Below are 15,096 nucleotides of genomic sequence, written 5' to 3' on the forward strand. Positions count from 1 at the left end.
TATCTCATATCTATCTATCTCATATTTATCTATCTATCTATCTATCTCATCTATCTCTGTACATCAGTGTTTCCCAACCAGTGTGCTTCTGGGAATTGTAGTTTTGCAACAGCTGGAGGCACTCTGTTTGAAAAACACTGCTGTACATTTATAGGTATTACAATTGCTGGTTTAATCCTCTGGAGACTCCCGTCATGGTCCACGTGACAATTCTGTTGCTGAAAGGAATTTGACTAGTGAATCAGGAATGCTTAATCCTCCAAACTAGCCGGGTAGGTTAGAAAACAACTAGTGTGCCAGTCCCCTCCCTGCCAGCTGCTCCCTTCCCTGCTACATCCTGAACCACAAGTTCCCATATTGTCAGGTTTCTGCTCATGCAGCCTCATATCGGGGATTTTATCTCCACATTAATGTGATGTCCCAGTATTGGATATAATCCCGTACAGTACCTAGGCCTTGTCAGGTTAAGTCTCACTGTGTCCTAGGGGCTCTCCTGCAGTGTCTCCCCCATAGTGATATATATACAATGTATAGTGTTATGTGTGTTAAGAATAAAGGACTTTTAAGGACCTTTAAGTTAGTCACATGATAATGTGTTCACATGATGTGTTTGTTACCCAGAGAGCACCAGCTAACCAGGTGACCTGCAGCTTGAACTATGGGCTTCTGGCTTAGCCCCCCTTTATAATAGGGGGAGCCATTACAATCGCTCTCTTCTACCACACTTCCTACTGAGGCACAGTAAAGACCAGACATCTCAGAGCTAGTGTCCAGCACATCTGGAGACCTCAAGCCTAACCTACAGCCACATGCCAATAAGTCAAGTACTCTATGTCTGCTGTCACTACCTAAAGTCAAGTCAATAGTCAAGTCTATTATAATCAGTGTGGCTGTCCTAAAGTCTGCCAAAGTCATTACAAGTCCCAGCAAGCTGCGAGGTCCTTCTGTGTTACTGGCCACCTCTCTGGGATCCTGGCCTAGCTGTAAAGACTATTTCCATCTGTCTACCTCAGTAAAGCTACCGTAAACCCTAACCTGGTCTTGGACTATTATTGCCCTGCCTAACCTTGGGATAGCGGTACTAACGTTCGGGTGGTTACCAGGAAAACAACACCCTGGCGTCACGAACATTTATGGGTTAATAACATCTACCCCATACATCTCACCTTCACCCCCCGAGAAACCACAAAACTTTGGTGTCACAAACAGGATACGGGTGTGTGCCTTAGCCATAAAGCCACAAGTCCTCCCCCCTAGTCTGAGTCTGAACTGTGTCCAAAGTAAATTGCATGCAGTTGCAAAAAAGTTTGCGACAGAAAAGTGTACGGGACTTTGTTACTGAAATGTGTCTTTACCGTGGAGCTGAAAAAGTGGAGGGGGAGGTGAAGAAAACTGTGCTGTTTATTGTGAGGAAGCCTGCAAGAGTTAAATTGACAATGTGCTAAGTCAGGCCTGAAGCCATGTTACTCCCCAAAATGTCTGTCGTACCTGAAAGAGTTAACCTGATGGTCGAGAAGCGTGCGAAAGGTTCCTGCCAAAGCATCCCGCCCCGGGATGTGGAGATCATGTTGCCGTGTCCAGTCCGAGATGGAACTTGAAACAAAGAGGATGCACCGCTGAGTCCCATCCGGTCCCAGGCCCCACTGTTGACGTCCTTCAGGCCGGTGGCCATCTTGTCAGAAACCAGTATAAGAAGCGACGCGGGGCCTGATCTCTTATGTTCACCGGAAGCGTTGGCTGGGAGTGAGAAGATGGCTGCAAGAGTCGCTGCAAGCCACGTGTGCTGGGAGTCCCAAGATGGAACTGGGACCAATGCAGGAAGATCCCTGGGTGCAGCCATACAAGGAATCCTGGTGGCTGCGCCCGACTCTGGAGGCCCTGGTCAAATACCCGCTGCTGCGCAGACTCTGCCAACACCAAAGCTGGTGAAAAGTAAGTGACTGGTACCAGGGGGACCCCTGTATACACTCTGTAGTACCCAGCAGTGCCCCAAAAGATTTGCAGTATAAGGGGAAAGCAATATATGGGGGCATCCTCCTAATGAACAGGAGGGCAGTGCAGAGGAACTATCTCCCCACAGAAAAGCATTCTCTCAAGAGCGGGGAGATTGTGGAATATACTCCTGTATAAAGCCTGAGAGGGGAATGGGCAGCAGCTGTCACCAGGCCTAAGAACCCTACATAGATTCCTTTTGCCTACTTCCCCTCTGAAGATTGGGACGCAGATCCCTTTGGTCTTCTACCTCCAAGTGTCAAGGGAGCAGTTGTTCAGGAGGAGTATCCAGATCCACCCTCGATGGATCCCAAGTATCTACGCCAAGGCTTCTTTACAGATGTGCCCAGGCCTACTCCTAGGAGCGAGGAGGTTTCGCCTGATCTTCGGGCACTAATAGAAGTACCCAGGCCAGCTCCTGCCATTGAGGAGGTGTGGCCTAACCAGCGGGTACCAACAAAAGTGCCTCGGCCTACTCCAGCAGTTGTGGAGGTTTGGCCAGATCAGCAGGAACCAACAAGTCCTCCCCCAGTGGCGCAAGCTGCTGTGGTGCAAGTGGAAGTTACAGTCAGTCCGACTATCACTTACTCCCGTTTGTCCCATGTCTCATGGAACACTCATGTTGACCCCATGCAGGGAGCCCAGTCTCGCAACCCTAGATTCATATCCCAACCTAGGGCCCAGTCCGACAGGCGAGGCTGGGAAAGAACGTTGTCAAGGTAACTTGTGTACAGTAAATCCACCAGACTTGGTCGTATGACTAAATTGACTTGTGTGTGCAAGCACAAACTTTTGTTGTTTTAGGTTCTACAGTAACGTTCAAGCACAGTGCCTGACGGACTCGTCAAGAAAAGTTTTTTGCAGTAACCAATCTCGTAAGTGTTGTGCCCGGCTTCGGCGGAGAGACTCCTTAGGTACAGGAGAATTGACCTGAGCGCTGAGCTAATGAACTCTGCTGAGCAATACATGGACAGATTTGTAAACATTCCAAAGTAATGTATTTTTGTTGCTATTATGTACAAGAAAAAAAAAAGGGGTTACGGTCTTGCACTGAAATGTTTACGGTCCTGCATTATAACTGCTATGGTCTAATAAAATGTATATAAGTTGTTGTACACCAGAAGTCATAGTGTACAGAATTTTATTTTCTTTTTCTTTTTTTTTGATGCCTGGTAGTTTTCTTGGAGGGGTTGTCCTGAACCAATTGGGAGAAGCAACATTTCACCCCATCACCAGCATCAAGTACAGTAAACAGTAAAGTCGTGTACTACACATAGTCATCAGTTCACATAAAGTACACCCAAAGTCATGTACATTAGGACTGTAACACTCACAACCACACAGTCCATACAAATGTCATATTTCAAATGTCAAATATGATATTTCTTGTGTCCTCCGTGCTCAAGAAACTTTACTGTCCAGAAGGTATTCCTGATACTTACAGAGGCACGTAATAAAAGTCAAAGGTAAAAGAATGTCAAATGTTATCTACAAAAGTGTGTCTAGCACAAGAAAAATGCCTAGCATAAAAATAACCAGTGTTCTGGGGAGAAGTGTGTAATGCCAAGGGACACCAGCAACCAAGGCATTGGGCAGAGAGCCTACGGCAACCCAATCCACCAGTGTCATGTCTAGTCTTGTATAAAGTATTGTTATGCATAGTCAAATGTCATAATATGCATAGTCAACTGTCATAGTGTATATATATATATATATATATAGTCATAGTCCATAAGTCATGTTATACCATAGTCCTAGGTATGTTACTATTATTCTATCAGAGCATGTATGGACATTCATACAAAGACTCTATTGCATTGTCAGTTTTTGTTAAACAACAGCCTGGAAATGGATGTTGGGTTACAATGCCCCAGGACTGCATTCAGCCCCAAGCCTTACAGGACCATTCGTCGAGGATATAGTCCCATACAGTACCTAGGCCCTGTCAGATTGAGTCCCTTTGTGTCCTATGGGTTCTCCTGCAATGTCTCCCCCATAGTGATATATATAATGTATAGTGTTATGTATGCTATGGATAAAGGACCTTTGAGTTAGTCACATGATAATGTGCTCATATGATGTGTTTGTTACCCAGAGAGCACCAGCTAACCAGGTGACTTGCAACTTGACCTATGGGCTTCTGGCTCAGCCCCCTTTATAAGAAGGGCAGCCATTACAATTGCTCTCTTCTACCACACTTCCTACTGAGGCACAGTAAAGACCAGACATCTCAGAGCTAGTATCCTGGCCTAGCTGTAAAGGGTATTTCCATCTGTCTACCTCAGTAAAGCTACTGTTAACTCTAACCTGGTCTTGGACAATTATTACCCTTCCTAACCTTGGAATAGTGGTACTACCGTTTGGGTAGGTACCAGGAAAACCACACCCTGGCGTCACGAACATTTAGGGGTTAATAACATCTGCCCCTGGGCTACAACATCTGCCCCATACATCTCACCTTCACACCCAAAGACAGCACAATAATGTGTTGGAAAAATTGGATCAATTTGCTACATGTGTGAAGGTTATCCATTGGATGCTGGATGACCAGAAATGCATTGCCATGTTGATGATAATGAACTTTAAACCTTAAAGGGGAACTCCAGCATAAATGAACTTATCCCCTATCCACAGGATAAGGGATAAGTAGCTGATCTCCAGGACGGGACCCTTAATGAGGAGTGCACATCATCTACTGGTAGATGGCTTGTGCTCCATTCATGTCTATGGGAGCGCTGATGATGCCTGAGAGCTGTACTGGGGTCTTTTCCCGGTGGTCACTATCCACATGAGTGATAAGTAAATTTTTGCCGGAGATTTCCTTTAAGTGTAGGGTCAAAGGAAGCGCATCCACGACGTGTTTCCTGCTGCGGATGTGCTACTGACTGCCCTTAGAGTGAGCTCCTTGCTGTGCCCATGTGTCCTGCATGTCCGCTCGTAGCAGCAATCCGCCGCTATGAGCAGGCACACAGGGACCTGCGAGTCCATAGTAAACTGTTTGCTACAGACTCGCAGATCACTGTGTGTCTGCTCATAGCGGCGGATTGCTGCTACGAGCAGACACGCAGGACATACGGACAGTGCAGGAGGCTCACTCTAGCGACGGTCATCATTGCATCCACAGTGAAATACGCTGTGGATGCGCTACGCATGATCCTACCCTAAGGGTTTAATCACATGTACAGTATTCTGCGAATAGTTGCCGTGGAAATTCCACATTCCGCAAAACTTAAGAACCGGTCTTAAAATTTTGCGGGATTTAAGGCGGAATCCCATCGAACTCTACGGGGCTTGAATTTAGGCAGAATTCTGTGTTTAGAGAACACAGGAATCCTGCAACTCGTGTGAACTTAGCCATAGACTCCCATGTTAAAAACATACACCACACGTATACTTTTTACCTTGGGTACGTAGATCATTGCTGGCAGTGAAAAGGATTTTTTTTATTGTATTATTATCATTTGTGGTGGGAAGTGCGATGTCTAACATACATTTATGATAATAGGGGGAATCAAATATAAAACTACATATGATTTTTCCCAATGGTGTTAATAGGTGAAGATGAGAGATATTCTTATGTGAGATAAGAATAAGTCAAGATAGTCCGGTAATGAAGAAAACTGTGTCCCTGAAGCCGAATGTGACTCGGGCAGTGATTGGCTGAGGCGTTGGCTGAGGGGCGCGCACGCACACCATCCACACAGTCTCTTCTACAGTGACACAGTTTTCTTCTTTAACAGCAGGACAAAGTTTTCACCATCCCCTCTACCATCTCTCATGGAAACAGGGACACAGGTTCTCTGCACATCATCCATCCAGAAGACTGTGCCCCCGTAGCCGAGGGTGTGTGGAGGGTGTGTGCGTGTCTCAGCCAATCACTATACAAGTCACATTCGGCTATGAGGGAACAGTTTTCTTCATTACACCGGTACTGGCTCCACACCAACACTAGGAATAATTGCAGCAATAATATTCTATAGTAGGAGCGTAAAGCAATACCTTGGTGACATACAGTGGTGCTATAGCCAAGTAAGAAATAAATTGAGGCACTCACCATGTCGCCAGATTTCTAATTTATTGAGTAACATACCTACATCTGTGTAGGGTTGGCGATAAAGCATTAACTAGTGTGAAACAGCTTCTGGAGTCTCTGCTGTACACCCCCATCCATGTACATCCCCCCCAATTTGATGTGTGTACTCTACGAGACATGGTGAGTGCCACAATTTATTCCTTACTTGGATATTGCTGATAGGATACAACACACCAGGTCTAATGCACTCTGTGGTTTCTTGCCATCAGTTTTGGTTCAGCAGTGGTTCAACCAGGGTGCCTCCAGCTGTTGCAAAACTACAATTCCCAGCATGCCCGGACAGCCTTTGGGTTCGTAAAACACTGGTTAAGTTGAAGGAGACATGTGAGATGTCAATTCCAAGAGAGAGGGAAGGGATTAACAGAAATTTTGAAAATAAAAAGCTGATGCTTTCTAGATTCATATTTACAAAACTTCTTCTTTAGGATCAGGTTCACGTTTCGGTGGGGATTCCGCAACTAAATGTGCATCCCATCCAAGGACAATCTGCCACCAGTGCAAGTGCATGGAGATTCTGTAAACCTGAGCACACGCACTGGAAATTTTCCAAGCACATGTAAAGGGGTACTTTGCCACCAGACATCTTATCCCCTATCTAAAGGATAGGAGATAAGATGTCTGATCGCATGGGTCCAGTCGCAGGAACATCTGTGATCTCCAGGCCGGCATTTATGTTCAAAGAGTCAGGATTGGGCAGCCGCGGTCGTGACGTCACCAGCGACCACATCTGTCACCCCCTTCCCCCATAGACATGAATGGAGGGGGTGTGGCAAACATTTATGTTCAGAACGCCGGGGTGCCGGCCCAGAGATCGCGGAGGGTCCCTGCAGCCAGACCCCCGCAATCAGGCATCTTATCCCCTATCCCTTGGATAGGGGATAAGATGTCCAGGGGTGGAGTACCCCTTTAACAATATGAAGCAACAAAAAAAAAATAAAGACACATCGCCTATTAGCCAGATTCCATGTAGAACGGCTGCACAGGCATGCTGGGAGTTGTAGTTTTGCAACACCTGGAGGCACATGGGTTCGTAAAACACTGGTTAAGTTGAAGGAGATGTGATGACCCACGGTGAGGGCAGGACCATGGTATGTAGCGGTGTAGGTGGATGGGGCAAGATGGTATTAACCCCTAATGTTCATGACGCCAGAGTGTTTTTTTTGGGTACTGGAACCACATGACAGTATCTCTGCTATTCCAATGGCTAGGCAGTGAGAGGAGAGTCCACAACCAAGTTATGCTTTAGCGGAGGCTTTACTGAGTTTAAGACAGATGGAATTATCTCCACAGCTCGGCCAGAATCCCAGAGACGTGGCCAGGAACACAGAAGGACCTCGCAGCTTGCTGGGACCAACTAGACTTGTAATAGACTTTAGCATCTTGACTTTAGGCTGGACATGACTATAGGTAGTGACAGAAGACATAGACTTGACTTACTGGAATGACTGTAGATTTGAGGCCTTCCAGGTAGCTGGACACTAGCACTGAGATCTCTGGTGTTTGCTGGTCCCAGTAAAGTGATGAAAGAGGGAGAATTGTAATGGCCGCCCCCTCTGGGTAACATCATGTGATGACATAACATATGACATCTCACAGGTCCTTTATACTGTCTATACATTAATACACAGCAGGGGAGACATTGCAGGAGAGCCCCAGGTCACTGAGGGACTACACCTGACAGGGCCTAAGTGTAGTGCAGGACCATGTCCTGTACTGGGACCTTACAGAGACATGTGAGATGTCAATTCCGAGAGCGAGGGAAGTGATTTACAGAAATGTATAAAATAAAAAGCTGATGCTTTCTAGTTTCATACTTGCAAAACTTCCTCTTTAGGATCTGTTCACGTTTCGGTGGGGATTCCGCAGCTAAATGTCCATTCAATCCAAGGACAATCTGCCACCAGTGCTAGTGCATGGAGATTCTGCAAACCTGAGCACATGCACTGGAAATTTTCCAAGCACATGTAAAGGGGTACTTTGCTGCCAGACATCTTATCCCCTAACTAAAGGATAGGAGATAAGATGTCTGATCGCATGGGTCCAGTCGCAGGAACATCTGCGGTCTCCGAGACGGCATTTATGTTCAAAGAGTCAGGATTGGGCAGCCGTGGTCGTGACGTCACCAGCGACCACAGCCGTCACCCCCTTCCCCATGAATAGAGGGGGCGTGGCAAACATTTATGTTCAGAAAGCCGGGGTGCCAGCCCAGAGATCGCGGAGGGTCCCTGCGGCCGGACCCCCCATGATCAGGCATCTTATCCCCTATCCCTTGGATAGGGGATAAGATGTCCAGGGGTGGAGTACCCCTTTAACAACATGAAGCCGAAAAAAAAAAAAAGGCACATCACTTATTAGCCAGATTCCATGTAGAAAGGCTGCAGGGCATTCTGGGAGTTGTAGACATCTAATTCATCCTATCTTTGCATCATATGACCCCAAGCGGATGAGAAATGTTATTGTTTTAGCTAAAATTATTCCTATGCACCTAAATGTTGTCAAATCTATAAGGTCAGCGAAGGATCCGCGGCCGCCCTTGTCTCCAGTGACCTGCGATTATACGACTGATTTAGTACGCCGCGTCCTGAGAGTCCGTCAGTGTCTCACGGTCCCTTTTACAGGATTAGTTCACTTAAAGCAGATTATGGTCCATCTGACCAAGGCGAAATGTATAACAATAAGGCTTAAGTCCCTTTATGGGTTTGCATTAGGGTCGGCCTATGACTCTCTTGTGACCAAAGCACGAGTATAAAATACATCTGATTCTCAATGTTATATACCTAAGGAACCTTGGATTGAACTCAGGCATATGGGAGCGATATGGAGGCCCATAAGGGTTCTTTACCCCTAGGGACAAAAGATCTATTGTATGGATGCTTTAGAGTTCCAGGAACTAAAACATGGCTCAAATACTAGAAGCTTTATTGTACAGATCCAGGGGCCCACATCCTTCTAACATAATGCATAAAAAATTGTACTCTCTTTTTTATAGAAATCACGCCTTTTATAAAAGACCACTAGGGGTCCCCATACCATCCAGAACATAATCCTGTTCTGCTGCAGCATCGTCTTTGACCCACCTGAAGCACAGGATTGGACAAAGTCCAGAAAGTGAGGGCGGGACTAGCACTCCTCTGTGCTCACTCCTGTCCTATCAGACTGCAGAATGAAAACAGAGAGTAGGGGGTTACAGAGCAGCCTGCAGTGATTGAATGAAAAGACCCAGCACTACACAGCAGATGCAGGGAGGAAGTGAATGCATGGTGAGTGAGGCCGGGCTCAATGCTTTCCCCTTCTCTGAGCAGTGGATATCAGAAAGAGTAAGCAGCAGACTGAGGGATTTATGAGCTAGATAAAAAAAATTTATATCAACTGGCTCCAGAAAGTTAAACAGATTTGTAAATTACATCTATTAAAAAAAAATCTTAATCCTTCCAATAATTATCAGCTGCTGAAGTTGAGTTGTTCTTTTTTGTCTGACAACAGTGCTCTTTGCTGACATCTCTGCTTGTCTCGGGAACTGCACAGAGTAGAAGAGGTTTACTATGGGGATTTGCTTCTACTCTGGACAGCTCCCGAGACAGGTGTCATCAGAGAGCACTTAGTAAGAAAAGAGCAACTCAACTTCAGCAGCTCATAAGTACTGAAAGGATTAAGATTTTTTAATAGAAGTAATTTACAAATCTGTTTAACTTTCTGGAGCCAGTTGATATATAAATAAAAGTTTTTTCCTGGATAACCCCTTTAATATTTCACTACATTGTCCTCAGCCAACTCTGCACAAGACGAGGTCTGAAGAAGAAGATTTAGGTGTCAAGGCTGAAGAGTACAAGGTAGGATCGACCCCAGAGAGGAGACATTTTAAAGCTTACACAAGGGTTGTTATTCCCATTAATTATTAACATAGCGGAAACTATTCCCAGGGAATACCTACCTCTAGCACAGTAGGTGAGAAAACAATACAATAGACAAGTGCATATAAATATCATTTTTCATTGTTGTATGATAGGAAAGGTCACCTTAGACCAGTGTTTCCCAACCAGGGTGCCTCCAGCTGTTGCTACAACTCCCAGCTTCCCCGGACAGCCAAAGGCAGGCTAGGTCAGGAGCTGAATACATAGAGCTGTGCAATCCCATGGTAATGCTATCCAGTGTTTCCCAACCAGGGTGCCTCCAGCTGTTGTAAAACTATTGGCACTATATGACAGAATTATTTGTGCACTTTATGGCACTATGTGGGGCTGTAGGCTACTGTTTTTGGGCCCCATTATTCCAGTGCCATGTCTCCAGCCAAAGGCTGTCTGGGCATGCTGGGAGTTGCAGTTTTTGCAACAGCTGGAGGCACCCTGGTTGGGAAACACTGACATAGTCATGTGAATTATGTCCTGTACAAACAATCCATCTTTTACGTGCTGCAGCATATGAAGGTTTTTATAGTTTTTCATGCTGGTTAAGCATGCTAGGAGTGTGACTTCCTTAGAAAACTACTGACCTCTGGACATTGCCCCCACACGGAGCAGGAGATCATTTTCAGGGATAAAAATGCTCTTTAATTTGCATGGGAGGATTTCCATACAGAGCTCTAAAAACAGACCATGAGCCATAAGGACGCAAATCTGTAACTATATCTGTAAAGACATCTGTATATGGGGGAGATTTATCAAAACCTGTCCAGAGGAAAAGTTGCTGAGTTGCCCATAGCAACCAATCAGATCGCGTCTTCCATTTTTCAGAGGTCTTTTCAAAAATGAAAGAAGCGATCTGATTGGTTGCTATGGGCAACTCAGCAACTTTTCCTCTGGACAGGTTTTGATAAATCTCCCCATAGGGTTAATCTCTATCTTCCAGTATAGATTGGGACATACATCCATCTATGTAGTGGACTGCACCATGACACCACTGTATGGTGTCCATTTTAGGACAATCAGTCGTCAGCTGTTTTCTTCTCATTTCAGATACGTGAATGTAGAGGACTACGTCAGATATGGTGTACTGTGATGATGACCAGCATCTTTTTAATTCAATAAAAGGGCTAACGAGGTTTTTTTTTTTTATATATATATATATTTTTAAATGTGTAATTTTTTTATTTTTATAATTGACTTATTAGGCTTTGTAGTGGAAGCCGTCTTGTAGACGAAATCCACTACTAAGCCGGGGCCCAAAAACAGCTAGTGCTAACACTTAATTATTACCCTGGTATCCACCGTGCCAGGGGTGCCGGGAAGAGCCGGTACCAATAGTACCAACAATGATTTTTAAACCAATCCCGCCTGCTCCCACCGGGTGTTTGATTAACTGAATTCACTGTCCGAAGGCCCATCCGCCACCTTTCATATATAATATCACATAAAATCGGAGGTTTGTGTGGCTCCGATGTCAGAGCCGGGCACTAAGCTGTTACCGTTATTCTGCTGCAAGACAGCCACTGTAGCGGCGGCCCTTTAAGAGAACTGCAGTGGGAGAGGCGCTATGGTCATGTGAACCTCACGTCTAAGAGTGGCAGCACCGGAGTTCACTGCTGCCGCTGAAGACAAGTGCGCCCACCCTGCTTGTCCTCGGTGCACAGAGCCCCGCAGAAGAAGTGCCCTGATCTCTAGGCCAGCATTCTCAGTCGGCATCAGCATGGACACATTAACAGGCTAGCCTGGCCAGGCAGGTGGGTGGTTTATGAATTGTATAGTTGTATGTATCTTCTACCCGCCTTTCACTGCTCCCTACATGATGGCACAGTCTGAGATATAAGTTATATGTGAAATATATGTGAAATATAACTTATATCTCTGACTGTACCATCATGTAGGTGGTGAAAGGCAGGTAGAAGATGGAGTAGGCTTCCCAGCAGCACAGAGTATTTCTGGCAGGAACTGTAGTGAAGCAGACAGTCTACTACACTCACTACAGTTCCCTCCAGAAATACTCTGTGCTGCTGTGCTATTTCTGTAATAAATCCTCAGCCAAGCAGTGGGGAAAAAAGGTAAAGTGTGTGGCTTATGATTGGACTAGTTACTATTTTCTACCTGCCTTTCAACTCTCACTATATGATGGAACAGTCAGAGATATGAGTTTTTTTTTTAATCAACTGGTGCCAGAAAGGTAAACATATTTGTAAATGACTTATATTAAAAATTCTTAATCCTTCCAGTACTTATCAGTGGCTGTATACTACAGAGGAAATACTTTTCTTCATGGATTTCTTTTCTGTCTGCTGACACCTCTGTCTATTTTAGGAACTGTCCAGAGCAAGAGAAATTCCCCATATCAAACATATGCTGCTCTAGACAGTTCCTAAAATGGACAGAGGTGTCAGCAGAGAGCACTGTGGTCGTGACAGAAAAGAAATCCAAAAAGAAAAGAATTTCCTCTGTAGTATACAGACACTAATAAGTACTGGAAGGATTAAGAACTTTTAATTGAAGTAATTTATAAATCTGTTTAACTTTCTGGCACCAGTTGATTAAAAAAAAAAAAAAGTTTTCTACCGGATTACCCTTTTATGGTGAGTGGAGGCTGGAGCCAAGTTGGACTGGGTATCACAGACAGAAATCCCAAGTTGGCATAAAAAGGAGGAGGATAGTTCAGTGTCTCTAAGACCTTGGTGTAGTTAAGGTGATTGGCATTGCCATCCCTCAAAGTACACCATAGCCTCAAGTAGGGCTGGGCGGTATACCGGTTCATACCGAATACCGAAATTTTTGTGCTCCACGATATGAATTTTAACCCATACCGCAATACCGGTTTGGCCCCTCCCCCTCGGGAATGAATTGTCAGCCTAGCGCAGCGCTGTCCTCACATCAGGGAACTAATCATATGTGACTCACCAGCGCTGTTCTGCCGACTTCTTACATGACAGTGGGCTCAGCCTATCACCGGTCGAGGCGGAACATCGCTGTGGCTGGTGATAGGCTGACGGCTGTCCGACGTTCAAGTCCCGAGGAAGAGCGTAAGGCCAATGTAGGAACATGCGTAAAAGTTTATGTTTGTTTACCTTTTGCAGCCCGGGCATAGGGATACAGCTATAGAGTGTCAGTGCCGGCGGCCGCAACAAACAGGAGGACGAGGAGGGCAGCACTTGCGGGTGACATGAGTAGTACCCCGATGGGGACAGCGCAGCGCTGGGCTAATAATTAATTTATTTTTTTTGGGGGGGGGGGGGGAGATACCGTTATATACCGTGGAACCGCAATAAGTTACAAAAATACCGCGATACACATATTTGGCCATACCGCCCAGCCCTAGCCTCAAGCGCATTGCACCCCCTATTCCTTTCCATGGCAAATACTCATATACATACTGATTGGGGCCAAGGGTGGAGTCTTGCTGGGGGCCCTTGCTTTATTTGGTCCGCCCCTGATTATATATATATATATATATATATATATATGTATATATATATATATACACACACACACCTCTCCTGTAGTCCGGTCCATGGCTCTGTGATTGATAGAGCCTGGCAGGTCCAGGCTTTATCAATCGAGCGCAGAGCACACAGATCAATGTGGTTCTATGGAACTATATTGATCTGCATGAGGAATCTAATGATTCCTCCTAAAAGTCCCCTAAGGGGACTAAAAAGTGTAAAAAAAAAAAAAAAAAACATTAACCCCTTCCATATTAAAAGTTTAAATCACCCCCCTTTTCCCAAATTCTATATAAAAAATATGTAAACATAATAAAAATAAGCATGTGTGGTATCGCCATGTGCACAAATGTCCAAACTATAAAAATATAACATTAATTGAACCGCACGTTCAATGGCGTATACATAAAAAAAATACCAAGGTCCTAAATTGCATATTTTTGGTTACTTTCTATACCCTAGAAAAATATGTTTAAAAACTGATCAAAAAGTCCCATCAAAACAAAAATGGTACCGATAAAAACTACAGATCATCGTGCAAAAAACAAGCAAGCCCTCACACATCCCCGTATACGGAAAAATAAAAAAAAGTTATAGGGGTCAGAAGAGGACAATTTAAAACCTACAAATTTTCGTGCATAAAGTAACTTACGGACTTACGGTAAAGTGCTCTGCGAAGAATCGATAGCCCCCAAAATTTACAAAATGACGTTTTTATTTTTAATTTAGCCCCACAAATATATAGATTTTTCCTGGTTTCGCTGTAGATTTTGTGGTGAAATTATTGATGTCATTACAAAGTAAAATTAGTCCCACAAAAAACAAGCTCTCGTATGGGTCTGTAGGTGGAAAATGGAAAGCGTTATGATTTTTAGAAGCTGAGGAGGAAAAACGAAAATTCAAAAATGATAAAAACTGTCGTCCTTAAGGGGTTATATATATATAATCTATACCGTATTTTTCGCTCCATAAGACGCAATTTTTCTCCCCCAAAAGTAGGAAGGAACTGTCTGTGCGTCTTATGGAGCGAATGTGTGTGCCGAAGTGCAGCGAAGGATGCCGAGGGGAGGCTGTAAAGCTTACCTGCTCCTGGGTCTGTACGGTGAAGTGCTCCGCTGCCCCGTTCTCTGATTCACGCCGCTGCCCCGTTCTGCCATTCCCTTTACTGCCGCTGTCCCGTTCTCCTGTCCGCATAATGGAGTCTTATGGAGGAGTGTGTGACATCCTCCTCCATAGACTCCATTATGCGGACGGCAGAACAGGGCAGCAGTAGTGATAAGTAAGCAACTACAAGGGGGGTCCTGCTGTTTACAAGGGGGGTCCTGCTGTTTACAAGGGGGGTTCTGCTGGCTACAAGGGGGGTCCTGCTGGCTACAAGGGGGGTCCTGCTGGCTACAAGGGGGGTCCTGCTGGCTACAAGGGGGGTCCTGCTGTTTACAAGGGGGGTTCTGCTGGCTACAAGGGGGGTCCTGCTGGCTACAAGGGGGGTCCTGCTGGCCACGAGGGGGGGGGGGGGTCCTGCTGGCCACAAGAGGGGTCCTGCTGTTTACAAGGGGGGGGGGGTCCTGCTGGCCACAAGGGGGTCCTTCTGGCTACAAGGGGGGTCCTTCTGGCCACAAGGGGGGGGGGTCCTGCTGTTTACAAGGGGGGT

General features: G+C 45.4%; 1 long non-coding RNA gene across 2 annotated transcripts in view; it reads right to left on the reverse strand.

The window, feature by feature from the left end:
• The window catches only part of LOC130363000 (uncharacterized), a 101,031-nt gene extending 90,259 nt beyond the window's left edge, over positions 1-10,772 (reverse strand). For both annotated transcript variants that reach the window (XR_008891676.1, XR_008891677.1), the window contains exon 1: positions 10,575-10,772. This is a non-coding gene — a long non-coding RNA (uncharacterized LOC130363000). The remainder of the gene's footprint in view (positions 1-10,574) is intronic.
• Positions 10,773-15,096: the final 4,324 nt, after the last annotated feature.

This window comes from Hyla sarda, chromosome 3 (assembly GCF_029499605.1).
Source record: "Hyla sarda isolate aHylSar1 chromosome 3, aHylSar1.hap1, whole genome shotgun sequence".
Taxonomy (NCBI): Eukaryota; Metazoa; Chordata; class Amphibia; order Anura; family Hylidae; genus Hyla; species Hyla sarda.